Source organism: Pistacia vera, unplaced genomic scaffold (genome assembly GCF_008641045.1).
Source record: "Pistacia vera cultivar Batoury unplaced genomic scaffold, PisVer_v2 Contig206, whole genome shotgun sequence".
NCBI lineage: Eukaryota > Viridiplantae > Streptophyta > Magnoliopsida > Sapindales > Anacardiaceae > Pistacia > Pistacia vera.
The window spans coordinates 1,575,694-1,593,168 of record NW_022196009.1 but is presented as its reverse complement, the minus strand read 5'-3'; the positions used below and the strand labels follow the sequence as shown (position 1 = coordinate 1,593,168).

At 30.3% G+C, this 17,475-nt stretch overlaps 1 pseudogene; it reads left to right on the top strand.

Moving 5' to 3' along the window:
• The first annotated feature begins 8,480 nt into the window (after window positions 1-8,480).
• On the top strand, window positions 8,481-12,206 carry LOC116129012 (annotated as a pseudogene).
• Window positions 12,207-17,475: the final 5,269 nt, after the last annotated feature.

The window sequence follows — 17,475 nt, the reverse complement described above, 5'->3', positions numbered from 1 at the left end:
CAAAAATTTCATTAAACTACTAAATGAAAAAATGGCCTTTCTAAAACCATAAACCCTAAAAACAAAATTCTCACCTCTTTGTTCCCCATATCTCTACCTCTCTACCTCTTTCTCTCTCCCTTTTTCTTTTTTCCCTCTCTCCTCCTTTTTTCTCCTTCTCCCTCCTTTCTCTCCCATTAGTTGTCACCGTCGTCACCTATGGCAAGTGCTCAATAGTGTCAACAATGTTAGAATGTGATGATTTTTTATAGGTTTTTCTAAAAAGGTCAAACAAACAAAGTTCATTTATAATGAGGGTCATCACTTTTTTTAGTCTTTCAGAGTCATTTTGAGGGGTGTTTGGACTTTTTTATATTTTCAAGGGTGTTTTTGCAAGTTTCTATACTTTTTATACTGTTTTGTAATCTTGTTTAATTTTCTTTCTCTTTGTATTTTTAGTATAGGGTTTCAGGGAAACTATATAAAGGATGCATCAGCCTTAAGAGGAGGGTAGTATTTATTTGAATGAATTATTGAAAACCCAGAGGGTTTTTTCACACAATCCAATATCTTAATCTTGATACTATTTGGTGGCGATTATCGTATCACCTATTACCTACATTTTTTGGTCATCTCTTTTATTGTTTCGTCAACAATAAGCATTGTCGCGAGAGCCTCGTTGTTGGCCCAATCTAGTCGACACTTAAGGTTTTTGTGTTTAAACTAATATGTTGATTGAGTCTAAACATCTTTTGCCAAATTTGTCCCCTGTTTGAGAAATGTTGTAACATAATATGTTATATCTAATTTTCTTGTATTAGTTTCTTTTATCATATTTCATTATGTTTGACTAAGGAAACTATGTATTGGGCCCGTGCGTTGCGCGGGTATGTTTATTTAATATTTTTAGAATAGGTTGTAAAAATAATTTCTATATATGTACAAATTTTAGAGTAAATATAATTTTTGTATATGTACATAATTGTGTTAACATAAAATTAGTAATTGTACCTTTATAATCATTAATATCAATTAATATTATGAAGATCAATTATTTGAACTTAAAATTTATATTGAATTCATTTTCAGGTTTGATATTGATTGTTTTTATCTTTATAAATTTTTCTTGAAAATGATTAGATTTTTGGAATGTCTATGTAATGTACTTATATAATTATTGTTAGTACTCATCCAATGTGCAAAGGTGGAAGAATCAAATCAAAAGTAACGTGTTACGATGGAGAACAATTTTGAATCAATTAATGAGCAACACCAAAATCAAGATAAAATTGAATATAGAGAATAATACTTTTATTATAGAAGACATAAATACATCGCTTTTTTATACTGTGAAGTGAGTTTGGATAATATAGACTTTATTTCATATTTTTCTTATAGTTGTTCAGTTCCTCTAGTGCATATTCATACTCTCTTTTGTTAAGGTTATAAATAACATCCATGATAGATTCCGTGATTTGTAACAATTAGTTAATGACTTCTGCGAATTTGTCTCTTGTAGTATGTAGATCATCCAGATTGGTCTCAACTTTTTTGAAAATCTCTCTCAATTCCGGCATTCCCTAAAAAATGTCTAAACCAATTGCAGAAACAATATTCAATCAATTTTTATAAATATATGGAAACGGTAACATGAATGTGTAAATATAATTATCAGATGAACTCTCGACATATCAAAAAAAAAAAAAAATTAGTGGTTTTTATATTCCCGCAAATATTTATCATGGTTTTGTTTGCGATTTTGTAATTTAGGATACAAAAGATGTGGAACGTTTATACCTTCTGGTTGCCTCGATGGAGAATTATTGTTGTTGAGGTCGTTGTTGGTATTCGCTGCAGATTCTTCTCTTTGTGATGTTTTGTTAGCCATCTTCGAATTAAGTTTTGGAGAAGAAATGAACAATTACAGTGTATAGTATATGAAGAAAGTTAAATTGGTGATTGATGTCAAAGCATTATTTATAGGAGAATAAGATACGAAAAGGTGGAATGTGAACAGACATCTGGTAATAAATAAAAGTGTCGATCAAAAAAGGGTTAATAATTGTTTTGAAAAGGTAATACGAAACGTTAGTAGACTATCTTTACAATGTTAAAGAAAATCATAATAAATATTTTGTTAAGTGTGTAGTATATTAGTTAGGTAGTTAATAATGGTTCGGCAAGATGTTGAGTTATTATGATAAACAAAAATGTGATTTACTAATAATAAAATCTTATTGATACATTTTCAAAGGATGGACAATAAATATTTTGTCAAGTATCAAAATAATATTTATAGGCGTACAGGATATAAAAAGGTGGAATATGAACAGACGTCTAGTAATGAATAAATATGTCAATCGAAAAAGTGTTAATAATAATTTGGATAAGGTGACACGAAATGTTAGTAGAGTATCTGGGGTAATGTATCACTCAGTATGAAAGTTGCTTTGGGAAAATTAATAGACATCTAACAACAGATAGACACGTTGATTGAAAGAAGTGTTGACAACTTGTAGCAAAACTGTTTGTGGTGCATTAAAGGAGAACGTAATAAATAGTTAACAATGGTTTGGCAGGCGGGATTCCAAAATATGTTGTGGTTCGGTGTAGAATTCAATCTAATGAATAATGGAATGGAAATTTATTTTTATATGTTATAGGAATAGTATTTAGATTGTTGTTTGTCGAACATTTTTTATTATTTGAAATTGTATAATCATTGGTATTTAATATTTTTATTAAATATTGTTTACGTGTTACTAATTATTGTAATCTTGCGATGAATTTCTCTTTATAAGTTATTAAATATTTGGATCAATCGTTGATAATCGAATGAGTTTTAACTTTTATTTTCAAATTAAACTAAAAAGTATTTGAAATTTGTACATGTGCAAGAAATTACATACGAAAGTTACTAAAAATTAAATTTCATACAGACTATTTGGTAATCCACGTTACATCTATGACATGTGATATTTTTTGGTGACGTTGATCTGTCCCAATGTATACGATTTTGATTATCCTTGTTGCAAGTCCCAAATATTCGTCTCTTAATGAGAATTGTTGCAGTCGAAGTCAAGGACTTGAAATGTTTCCTGCAATATTCTAGTTTGTAGAAATGATTAGGTAGTTTTACTAATTTCATCAGAATTTGTATACCTCTGTTGTCATGTACAGTAGGCAGATCAACAATAGTGTGATACATTTCTTGCATGTTATATTTTTGGCAAACGGCAATTAGCAGTTTCAATCCCATATATGTATCATGTTCAATGAAGAACAAATGTGTTCCCAACAGTAGCAAAGCTTGTTTATTTTTTGCTTCTGCAAGTGTCTTCAGAATTGAAAGTCTCGCTGTTGTTATTGTTGGCAGTTTGTGTTATTGTTTTGAAATGTCCATTCTTTGTAATATTTGTTTTATGTTTGCTGTTTGTTCAGATATTTGCACCTGTAAATTGTACGGTAAGTAATGGTTTTGAAGCACAAGATTCATAATAGTTTAAAAAAAAAAAAAATTCACAGTTGGGAATGATAATACCATTACTTTATAATTAAGCAGTTAAGAATAAATAAGTGTACTGAATATGACTCACTTAAATATGGATCCTAAAATGCATTTTGTTTTTTGTTTATTAGAAAACTATTAACAACTAAAGGTGCAGATCGTTCGGCAGAGTCATTTCTATGGTTAATCATTATTGTTATAAGATTGTTGCCGACCAAAGTATTATCTTATTGTTATTAGTTGTATATTTAACCGTTTTGTATAATATCATTTTCTGTGTGAGTAAGAAAACAATGAAAACAATAGATTAATGAAATACAATGGTTTTAGTAAAACTTATGTTAACCGTATTGCTTGTAAAGTGGTGTGATCTTTGTCGGTTACTTCTACAATGATTTGTTGTAGAACTTCTGACGTAATTGTAACAGACCTGTGGGTTGTTTCTTTGTTAATTTGAAAGGAATCATGATGTATTGGTGGTGGGTTTTGGATGCAAGCATATGGAAATTATGTTGTTGATATGGTATATGTGGTTTATATGGTTCGCGTGTAGGTAGCAAATAGTTTTTTTTTCCTTTTTTTGGTATTTTAACTGCTTAGATAATTTTTTGTTTGTTATTAATAGAAGTCAGCATTCTTATCCAAATCTGTTTTTTAATAGTTTTGTAAAATAATGCTTTGTATTTAAATGTAAACGGTTTGCATTCATGTTAATTTCTATATAGGTATATTAAATATTTTAGATATTTGATTAGTACGCACACGGTACAACATGAGATATCATCAAAAATTATAATGAGAAGGGTATTGATGTTATTGATAAATGTGTTCTGTTTAATTAGGAATACAAAAGAAATAGATAGACCTAATCGGCATGAGTTTAATAGAAAAGATGAGAAGAATAAATTGGAAAAATAACATCAATTGTACGATTAGAGCATATAATATTTAGGTAGTCTTCTCAACTTGAATGAGTGATTTAAATTCGTATCACTTTAATGTTATGTTAATTATTTATTTAAAATTTAAAAGTATTTATTTGTTTCATGAGAATACAAAAGGTGCTTTGGGAAAACCAATAAATGTCTAGTAATAAGTAAACATATTGATTGAAAAAATTTTAATAACTTTTTGGATAAGAGGATATGAAACAGCAGTAAACTTAATAAAAACTTTGTTAAGTATTCAAGTAAGAAATGTCATGATGATATTATCATATATTGCCTAGATTGTGAATAATGGTTTAGGGTTTAGTGTGGTGTTATCACATAACACAATCAAATTTAATTTGGTTGATAAAAAAAAAAAATGATTTATCTTAACGTCTTAGATTATACAAGTTTTAGAGTAAAAATAACTTGTATATATGTACAAAGTTGTGTTAACATAAAATTAATAATTGTATCTTTATACTTATTAACATCAGTTAATATTATGAAGATTAATTATTTGAATTTAAAATTTATATTGAGTTCATTTTCACGTTTGACATTGACTGGTAAATTTTTTTCTCACAGTATAGGATTCTTTGTAGTCAAGATGATTTATCTATCTAATGTACTTATATAATTATTATTAGTACTCATCCAATGTGTGAAAATGGAAGAATTAAATAAAAAATAAGGTGTTATCGTGGAGCACAATTTTCAATCAATTAATGAGTACACTAAAATCAAGATAAAATTGAGTATAGAGAATAAAACTTTTATTATAAAAGAAATAAGTACATTGCTTTTTTGTACTGTGAAGTGGGTTTGGACAACATAGTCTTTATTTCCTATTTTTCTTATAGTTATTCAGTTCCTCTAATGCATATGCATACTCTCTTTTGTTTAGGTTATAAATAATATCCATGGCAGATTTCATGATTTGTAATATCTATTCAATGACTTCTCTGAATTTGTCTCATGCAATATGTAGATCATCTAGATTGTTCTCAACTTTTTTGAAAATCTCTCTCAATTTCAGCATTCCCTGAAAAATGTCTAAAACAATTGCAGAAACAATATACAATCAAATTTTATAAATATGTATCATCGTTTTGTTTGCAATTTTGTAATATAGGATACAAAAGATTTGCAATATTTATACCTTCTGGTTGTTTCGATGGAGAACTACTGTTGTTGAGGTCGTTGCTGGAATTCGTTGCAGATGCTTTTGGTTGTGATGTTTTGTCAGCCATTTTCGAATTAAGTTTTGGAGAAGAAATGAACAGTTAAAGTGTATAGTATCTGAAGAAAGTCAAATGGGTGATTGATGTAAAGGCAATATTTATAGGAGAATAGGATACGAAAAGGTGGAATATGAGCAGATAATTGGTACTAAATAAAGTGTCGATCGAAAAAGTGTTAATAATTATTTGGATAAGGTAAGACGAAACGTTAGTAGACTATCCGTACAATATTAAAGAAAGCCGTAATAAATATTTTGTTAAGTGTGCAGCATATTTGTTAGGTAGTTAATAATGGTTCGACAAGATGTTGAGTTATTATGATAAACAAACAATTTGATCTAAGTTAGAGATGATATGACGATGTCACAATATATTTATTAATTTTTTAATTGTGGTTCAGTAATATGGTTATGAAACATGCATATAGTTCGATTTTGATCTTGTTTGATCAATAATGGTACACAAGTTTTTTTAAACGTGTAATAGAAATGGTTATTTCTAGTTTTTTTAAATTAAGATTATAATATATTTAGATTGATGTTTATATTAATAGGAGTTAGTATTGTTATCTGAATCTGGTTTTGAGAATACCAAAGGTTCTTTGGGAAAACAAATATATGTTTAGAAATAAGAAAACACGTTGATCGAAGAAACGTTAATAAGTTCTTGTATAATAGGAAGATTATAATATATATAGATTGATGTTTATTATTAATAGGAGTTAGTATTGTTATCTGAATCTAGTTTTGAGAATACCCAAGGTTCTTTGGGAAAACAAATAAATGTCTAGGAATAAGAAACACTTTGATCGAAGAAACGTTAATAAGTTCTTGTATAAAAGGATACAAAACGGTAACAAACATAATAATTATTTTGTTAAATATTCAAGTCAGAAATGTAATGATGATATTATAATATATCGTTTGTACAGTGAATAATGGTTCACCGGTTGTGCTTCAAATGAATGTTATCATTTAGCATGGATTTAAATTGGTTCATAATAGAATCGAAGTTTTTTTCGATGTACAATAGGAATGTTTATTTATAGATTTTGTTAATTTACATTATAATATATTTAGATTGATGTTTGTCAAGCATGTGTAGACAATCCAATGATAAAATTGAATATAGAGAACAACATTTTTATTGAGATATTTTTATATGTGTAATAAATAACATAAAGAGCTCACTAAAAATTATATTTCATACATACTATTTGATAATCTACGTTACATATTGGACATGTGATATTTTCTGGTGACGTTGATTTGGTCCAATGTATACGATTTTGATTCTCTTTGTCGCAAATCTGAAATATTCTCCTTTTAATGAGAATTGTTGCAGTTGGAGTTATGGACTTGAACACTTCCCTGTAATTTTTAATTTTGTGTAATTGATTGGTTACTTTCACTAATTTCATTAGAATTTTTACACCTCTACTGTTGTGCATAGTGATTAGAGCAATGGAGGTCTGATACATTGCTTGTTGGTTATCTTGTTTGCAAGATACAATAAGTAGTTGTAATCCTCTATTCCTATCATGTTCTACGAAGAACAAATGCATTCCAAGTAGTAGTGAAGCATGTTATTTTCTGCTTTTGCAAGGATCTTCAGAATTGAAAGCTTTGCAGTGGTTATTGCTGGTAGTTTGTGTCGTTGTTTGAAGATGTTTATTCTATGTAAGACTTGCTTTACTTTTGACTATTGGTGTAAGACTTGCACCAGTAAATTGTAAGTAAGTTAATAATGGTTTTCAAACATAGATCCACAATTAAAAAAAAAAAAAAAGTGTTTTCCAATACAAGATCCACAAAAAAAAAAAAAAAAAAAAAAAAAAAAAAGGTGTAAATAATGGTTTCAAACTGTTGGTAATCATAATATCATTACTTGTATGATGAAGAAGTTAACAATAAAAAAGTGTGAAAAATATGGTTCGGTTAAATATCCATTCTAACATGTGTTTTGGTTTTTATATATTAGAAAGCTGTTAACAACTAAAGACACAAGTGATTTGGCATAATCTGTTTCAATTGTTGGGAGTCGACATACGGTTTTCTATATGACTAACAAAACAATGAAATTAACAGATTAACAAAACATGATGATATTAGTAAAACTTACGTTAATCATATTGCTTGAAGAGTGGTGTTGTTATTCTAAATTTCTTTTGCAATGATTCGTTGCAATATTTGTGATGGTAATTGTAACAGGTTTGTGGGTTGTGTTTTTGTTCTTTTGTAAGGAATCATGTTGTTCTAGTGATGTTTTTTTCGGTGTAAGTATATTGAAATTATAGAGTTGTTATGGTGTTAGTGGTTTATATAATTTTTGTGTAGCTATTGGACAGTGAATAGTTTTCTATATGTTTGGATTTGGTAGATATTATCGAGTTAATTACTAATGGGAATTAGCATTGTTATTTTTTAAACTTGTTTTTAGCATTCTTCTAAATTAATGATGGTATTTTTATTTTTTTGAGCATTAATAATTGGATTTTGTTATATATATCAGATATCGTTCTTTCATTTTTTATTTTATCGAGAAAAATTGATTATTTTATTCAAAGAATATAAAATTTTTTGCTCATAATCATTTAATGTTAAATATTAATTTATCTTAAGCGTAAACAGTTTGCATTCATCTATATCTCTACATAGGTATATTAAGTATTTGATACATTTGATTAATACGAATCTTTTTAAATTCATATAAGTTAATGTATTGGATGATATTTTATGCATCGTGCATGAATTATGTGCATATCTTATGCAGGTGTCTGATTCTCCGAAAGTTCTATGAGATCATTAGGCAACTGCTCAAATGAAAGAGGGTGCATCTGCTGTAAGAAGATGGGAGGATCTGGACATTGATTTATCGGTGAAAATCTTTCTGTGTTTTGATGTTTTGCAGTTGACTTCAGGCATTGCTCATGTTTGTAATTCATGGCGTTCAGCTTACTGTGATCCTTTGCTTTGGAAAACTCTTGATTTGTCAATGTTGAGATCAAATTTTATCAAAATCCTGTTAGAGCCATATGATTACATGGATGAATGTTATGATAAGGCATTGACTCGTTTGTTGAAAATTTCATTGAGTCTTAGTCGGGGACAGATAAGAACCTTGATTTTTCACTTCAATTTGTATGCGGGGGACAAACAATTTACTTATATTGCTGAAAGGTAATTTTTTTATGTTTCTATTTAAAACCTTGTTGAAAGGTAATTTTGTTTTTTTATTTTCATTATTTATTGATTGAGTCTTTGGCATTGCCTTTTGGTACCAGTGATCATCACCTTTAATTTTCTTTTTGGTATAGTGAATTGGGAAGTAACGCAATATATTGTTGTCTGCAAGTGTCCCCATCTGAGGCATCTCGTTATGCTAGCTTGGAATAGAATAAAGAAGGATGTAATTTGCAAGGCCATTTGTACATGGAGATCTCTTGAATCCCTGACAATGCCTAGTATAGTAAATCCGCCTTATCTTATAGAGGAAATAGCCATAAATTGCAAGAACTTCAATGAACTGAAGATCATGGGTCCTTTTGATGTTATCTTTGCTTCTACGATAGTCAAATTTCTTCCAAATTTGAAGGTTTTGAGCTTAAGATGTTCAACGATAGTTAAGGATGCCCTAGTGCTTATATTGGATGACCTACCAAATCTGGAAGTCCTCAACATATCGCATAGTCTTCTTATAGAAGGTCCACTTCTTTCTCCAGTGATGCCCGAAAAAATTATTAAGAAGCCAGATAAAATTATCTTGGAAAAGGCTGCTCGATTACGTGAGTTCTTAACATGTATTGAGCACTCGTGCATCATGTGCCAGCGTACTCGAAGTGATGAAGGCTTTATAAGGTGGTACAAGTATGAGGAAGGTCTATGGAAAATGGATGAGGCGAGGTTGCTCTTTGATTAGGACACTGTAGAGACTGTAATTTTAATATTTTGTTTTGCTTGTATGTAATATATAGATAATATGTTGTTGAATAAGCATATATAGAATTGGTCTGTTGTGTTTTAGGTTGTCATCTTCTTAAGGCTTTTGTTTTAGGGTGTCAACACTATCAAACTTGCACGATGATCTTTTCCTATAGTATTATCTATCTGCATAATTATGTACATATGTTAAAATTTTACTTTCTTTTGTTTCAAATTTATCTTTCGTTGTTCATTAATGTTATTTCAAAATGAAGTAGTTTCAGACTAATATGCAATTGAGTATTTTATATATTTCAATTCATGTTATTTATTTTGTAATTGTTATTGTGAAATTCATTTTTATTGTCTGGTTTAGTATTTGATAGTGAGATTTTGAAGGAATCTTTGAGTCTCGCTTCTTTTATAGTTTAATGATAAGTTATAATTAATTGTTTGGTTGAAGTGGTAATATTAAAGTTTTACTGTGTGCTGTCGTTTTACCTTTGTAAAATTCGTAAATGATGAAAAACATCATTGTTTAAAATGTTGTTGATGCTTAAAGAAAACATGCGGAATTAATAGGTCATATAATTTTTATACCTCTATTGTCGTGCATAGTGATTAGAGCAACGGGGAGTTGATACACTGCTTGCTGGTCATCTTGTTTGCAAGCTGCAATGAGTAGTTGTAATCCTCTATTTCTATCATGTTCCGCAAAGAACAAATGTGTTTCAAATAGTAGCGAAGCATGTTTATTATCTGTTTCTGCAAGGATCTTCAAAATGGAAAGACATACTGTTGTTATTGCTGGTAGTTTGTATCATTGTTTGAAGATGTTTCTTCTATGTAAGACTTCCTTTTTGTTTGTTTGTTCATTTAGAGATTTGCATCTATAATTTGTAAGGTAAATAATGGTTTTCAAACACAAGATGCACAATAATTAAAAAAAAAAAAAAGTGTTTTCCAAACAGAAGATCCACAACAACAACAACAACAAAAGTGTAAATAATTGTTTCAAGAGTTGGTAATCATAATATCATTACCTGTAGGATCAAGAAATTAACAATTAACAAAATTTAAGAAAACTATAATAGAAAACTATTAAGAACAAAACACACAAGTGATTCGGCATAATCAGTTTCAATTATTGGAAGTTGAAGTACCGTTTTCTGTATGACTAAAGAAATTATGAAATGAACAAATTAAGGAAATAACAAACGCATATCCACATTCCCTTGAAAACAAACACAATAAAATGTAATCGATCTTCATGTCAACATCGTTAACGAATAATAATCCATTCGTATAAAAATTGGTACCTAGAAATGGAAACAACAAAAGTTAATTAATGTTCATATTAAAATTAACAGACCGATTATTCGAAAGAAATGCAATTAATCATTCAAATAAATTGACCGAACAAAAACAATCATTCAATGTAACAATTAACAAAAGACCAGACGTTGTGGACACCAATCAACAAATTGCGATGATCCACAACTGAACACGCGCTCCTTTTATAACCCCTTATTTAGACTTTCCGAATACCAACAGAATTAAATACGAATTCAATATGAAGAGAGTTTTCCAATGTCAATACAATGCAATAAGTGATAACAATCCAATGCACTTGTATACTTGTTATTAATCCACATCTTTGGTATGCCAATGCAATGCACCTGATTATTATTATTATTATTATTATTATTATAGATGATGGAATAAATATCAACCCAACGTGTCAAGATAGAGCAATTTGATTGTCCAATGTGTCAAAATTGAGCAATTCTAGATCTTCTAAAATGTGTCACATGGTGAACAATCCGCATGGGTATTCATGGTGAACAACCACATAGGTATTCATGAATCTTGATTCTTTACTTCAATTTGTATGTAGGGGACGAACAATTTATTTATATTGCTAAAAGGTAATTTTTTTTATGTTTCTGTTTAAAACCTTGTTGAAAGGTGATTTTTTTTATTCTCGCTATTTATTGACCGAATTTTTTCAATTGTCTTTGGTACCAGTGATCATCATCTTCAATTTTTTTCTTTTTTTTGCACAATGAACTGGGAAGTAATCTACCATATATTGTTGTCTGCAGATGTTCGCGGTCGAGGCGGCTTGTTATGTAGCCTAGAACACAATAAAAAAGGACGTAATCTGCAAGGCCATTCGTAGATAGAGATGTCTCGAGTCTCTAGAAATGCTTAGTATAGCAAATTCCCCTTATCTTATAGAGGAAATAGCCCTAAATTGCAAGAACTTTAGTGAACTGAAGGTCATGGGTCATTTTGACATTCTCTTTGCTTTTACGATAGCTAGATTTCTTCCAAATTTGAAGGTTTTGAGCTTGAGATGTTCAATGATAGTTAAGGATGCCCTATTGCTTATACTGGATAATGTACCAAACCTGGAAATCCTCCACCATTGCTTGAAAAAATTATTAAAAAGTTAGATAAAATTATCTTGCAGAAGGCTGCTCGATTACGTGAGTTCTTAACATGTACTGAGTCCTCGTGCAACATGTGCCAGTGTACCTGAAGTGATGAAGGCTTTCTGAGGTGGTACAAGTATGAGGCAGGTCTATGGAAAATGGATGAGATGAAGTCTCTTGCTCTGTGATTAGAATAGTTTAGAGACTGTAATTTATTGGTCAAAAACTATAGCGTATGTACTTCTTCTTTACATGTTGTTTTGCTTGTATATAAAATGTACATTATATGTTCTTGAATAGGCATATATAGAATTGGTCCTTTGGGTTTTAGGTTGTCATCCTCCTAACGCTTTTGTCTTAGCTCGTCAACATTGTAATACTTGCGTGATGATCTTCTCCCATTAGAAAAGCATCAACTGTTTGCATGATTTTGTTCACATGGTCAAATTTCACTTCCTGTTGCTTTAAGTTGATCTTCTGCTGTTGACCAATACACAATCAGGTGTTTTATTTGTCATTTACGTTGTTAGAATAAAATTACAAGGATTTCTCTATTTTTAATTTATTATATTTATATATCTACATTTTTTTCACCTTAAATTGAAATACTGTTTGCGATTCATGTTATTTGTTCTAGGGAATTGTTATTGCTTATGTTATTGAATTTGAAATTCTATTGGTTTTGTAAACGTTAGTGTCAAATTCATTTGTATTGTGAGATTTTGAAGGAATATTTCATTTTCCTTCCTTTATAGTTTTATATTAAGTCGCACTGATATTACTCGGCTGAAATGGTAATATTAAAGTTTTACAGTATGCTGTCGTTTTGGCTTTGTAAAATTCACAAGTAATGAAAAACGTTGTCATTTAAAATGTTGTTGATATTTAATTACTTGAAGTAAATTTTGGGATTTAGGGTTTTCTCTGTCAGTTTTAGCATTAAGAGGATTTGTCCCAATTTGTTTGTCACATTTTCTACATCCGTGTTTTATCGTTGACTGAAACTGAGATAAGTAAGTACATTTTCTTTAATTACAGTGACAATGTCATTTTTTTATTTTACATTGGTCTAATTAATTTGTCATTGATTTTAACTTTGATTAAAGTGCATGTTATTCTTACATAGTTCCGAGATTCGTTATTATTGTTATAAGAAGTTGTTCTTAGACAGTTGTGCTGATAATTTATTTTATTCAAGTTGTTTATTTGTTTCTTTGGCAGTTATGTTGCAAATTATTCTGTCGGTCTTTTTACTGCTGAAATGGGTATGTTTTTTTATTAGGATTTTGTTTGTTCTGCTTGGGTTGTTTATCTGTTGTTCTAGTAGTCGTGTTGCAGATTATCTCATTAGTAAATCTACTATTAAAGTTGGTGTTTTTCTCATTACGATTATGTTTATTATCTTATTGTGTTTAGTATATATTGTAATATTGTTATTGTTTTATGAATCCATGTTATGAAATGTCGGTGGTATGTTATCTTGTTGTGTTTAGTATATATTGTAATATTGTCATTTGTTTTGATTGTAGTAATGGCTCCAAAAAACTTGATGAAATTTATTCAAAGACTTGATTCTGAAGTACTGTAAAGAGCAGGATCAAGCAGTGATTCCAAGACAAAATTTTTAATGCTTGTACAGAATTCTGTTTTACCTGCATCAATCTCCAATATTGTGAAACCTAATTCTGGTTCCTGCCATGTTAAACTGACTGAAGAAGAAGATAATCAGTCAAAAAAATTCCACTACCTCAATTGGTGAAACGACAGAAAAATTGTCAGCAACAGGGTCCAAATATGAACTCTGAACAAAACTAGAAAAATCTTTGAAAAGAAGATCTAGACAGCAAAACTTTCGATCTAGGGAAATAAGTAATGTTTTTTCACTGTATCATGTGAATATATACTTATGGCATGATAATGTTAAGGTGGTTTCATTGTTTTTAAAATAGGCTTATGAAGGTTTCTTATAAATCAGAAAACACTAGCTTGTTTCAGAAGATGTGGTTGCAGATTTGACAAAACAAAATGAAGATGTGATTGTCGAGGTTCACAGATTGAAAGAACAGTTGAAAATATCAGAGGATACGTTTGAAAAGGTCAAAACCGAATTGAAACACTGTGAAGAATCATTTAGAAATGTTGAAGAGTCTTTTGCAAATGAGCGGTAGCAAAAGGAAGTCTTTAAAAAAGAAAAGTTATGAATCGTCTGAAGAAAATAATAAGATTAAATCTTTAATTGCACAAGCTGAGAAAGATAAAGAAGAGGCTTATGATTTGGTGTCAGATATGTTTTTGACCACCAGAAAAGCTTGTGTCAAAGAATTTAAGGACAGATTCCCAAATGAAGATTCTAGTTTTTTAGAGACAAATCTGTTGAAAAATGAGGAGATGCCATCTAATTTTGATTATATTGATTGCAATGTTGTTGTAACTTTCTCTGGTCCACTTAATGGCACTTCTGCAAATATTTAAACTGTTTGTTAAGCATTTCCACCGTATTCTGTCAAAATTTCGCACAAGTGTTTATAATCGTGTTATTATCATGGACATGGATGTATTCAGCTGATGCAAATTTTTCTGCATGCAAAACAAAATCTCTAGTTTATGTAATGTTATTTCTGTAAATATTTAAACTTTTAATTGTAATATTAATGTTAAATATCTTGATGAAACTTGTTACGCGATAGTTTATAGATCAGTTGCATGTGTAAAAAATATGTATTTATAACAGATAATACATTCAATGTAGTGTTCATCGTATCTGACAATAATAATATAAAACATATAAATATCATTGTATCAAGTAAGTTATATTACTGTATTTATTTAAACATTTAATGTGACCTTTCATATTCATATAAAGATGTTTAATTTTTCACATCAATCTCTCATAAACAATGTCTTATATTATATACCATGTATCAATCCTTTCTATTATAAACAATGATTCATATAATATAGAACATATTAATCCTTACAGTTAAAGACTTCTTTGAAAACAATATCTGTCAACGTCTCCACCAATTTATCTTCTTGCAGGGCTAGCAGAATCTTGATACCTTGTCTTAAAGTTACTCTTGATAGTGTGACGTACAATTGACCATGTGTAAAGACTTGATGGTTCATATACAATCCTACTGTTTTGAGTGATTGACCCTGGCTTTTGTTTATTGTCATACATAAGCCAACTGTCACAGGTAACTGTCTTCTCTTCAACCTGAAAGGCCACTTAATATCTGCATTTGACATTATTATTATGGGAATTGTGACAATATCCCCAATGTTTGACCCAGTGATAATCGTTGCTTGTATGGACCACTTTCCTAAATGGGTTATGATCAATCTAGTTCCATTGCAAAAACCATCAGATTAATCCAAATTACATAGCAACATAATTGGAATGGCAATTTTCAGATGCAATTCATGTTTGGGCATGTCAAAGCACATCAGAGAATTAAGAAATTCGGTGGGGTAGAGAATGTCATCATTGTTTGAGATACCTGCTACTTTGCAAGTGTTGTCCAAGTTGAAATACGTCTTTCCATCTACTGGTAGACTCTGGGTGATATAGTCATTCAATCTAGGTACCGTCTCATTTTTTGGGTGTCAATATTGCTTTCTCTCTCATATAATCAATATTATTTATCTGAGCGGATAAATCTGGAAAAACAGCATGTTGATCATTTTTCAAGTCTTCAAGTATTTGGATGTAACTTTCATCTTCTACAACGTCCCTTCCTTCTCCAATATTAAGTAAACATTTGTCAAAAGCCTTCAAGTTATCTAATTCTGTTGGGTTCACCAAGTTTGTCTTCAACCTCATGTTCTCTATAAGTGTCAACACTATTACATGTTTCCAAAGGGAAGATGACGATAAACAGGTTTGTATTATGTCATGTTTTTTCCCTTTTGGTATAACTGGTAGAATCTGTCTGAAATCACCACCCAGGGCAACAGTGAGCCTCCAAATATTCTATTTGCATTTGATTGATCTTTTTTAGACAAAATATCTTTCAAAGTTCTGTCAAGAGCTTCAAAGCGGTACCTGTTTGCCATGGGTGCTTCATCCCAAATGATCAAAGCTGTTTACACAAGTAGTTTTTCCAATTATGTCCCATTTTTTATATCGCATGTACTTTCCTCAATGATACCTAAAGGAATTCGAAAACGTGAATGTGTTGTTCTTCCACTGGATAGCAGCAATTCCTGATGTAGCTACGACCAATACAATTTTACCCTCAGATCTTAATTTGGCCATGATCGTTGACCATAGGAAGGTTTTGCCTGTTCCACCATGTTCATAAACAAAAAATGGTCTTCCACTTTGGTTGTTGACAGAATCAAGGATCGAATCATATACACGTCTCTGGGCATTGTTGAGACCCTTGTATAAATCATTGTGCACTATTTTCGTGTTGTTGATATCATAATCTAATTCTTTAGCAATTAATCTATTCTGTGAACTCTAAAAAACGGAACAGTTTGGAATTGGCATTCTAAGGAAATCGACCAAGGATTTTCCTCCCTTTTTCATGAGCTCATCAATCTCGAACAATGCATAATTGTGAATATGTTCCTCAGTGCATCTCAATTCTGTCATCCGCATTTTCTATTTAAGAATGTAGGGAATGTCTTCAGATATGCGTTCTGCATTTGTTCTCCACAAGTCTCTTGGACTAACCACTTCATTAGATACAATAATAGTTACAAAGAGTTGTCTTAACTGTTTTCTGGTAGCCCACATTGATACTTCATCTAGGCAATCATTCCACTCTTTATCATCATCGAGCAATCCTAATGCATAACATGCATCTTTGAATTTATGGAATATTTCTCCATTGACAGTTTGAATATCTTCAAATGATGTTGCTCCTCTTACTAAGTTCAGAAGCATTCGTAAATAATATTTCTCAACACTACATAGAAATGCAAAACACACCCTGCCAATACACCTTGATTTTTGTCATGGGGACCATTGTCTTTCTGTATCCTTCCAAACCCATTTACTCAGAAAATCAGGATAAGTCAAAGATCTTGCAGAATGGTATCGTTGATTACATTTCATCCATTCAGTCAATTTCGTTTGCGTAACAACCTTGCTTTCCAAAAGTTGAACCAAACACTTACTTGGATCGAAAACAACTGTTTGTTCGTTCTCTTAATGCAATGACAATCTTTCAATAGCTGGTTCTCTGTAATACATGTCAAACTTAAATATCCTCCAGCAAGCTTCCATAGAAGAGATATATCTATAATGTTTTTGATTGAATTACTTAATATCGTATTTATAACAAATATCAATGAACAATATAAAAACATTATATTTGACGTATTTTGTACATACCTGTAGTCCAGATATGCCTTTATTTCGTCTTTGTCCTATAAAATCTCGCATTGATTGTTCTGTTGACCATTGTTTTCAATTTCCATAGAAACTCTCGTTCTATCTAGCCCTTT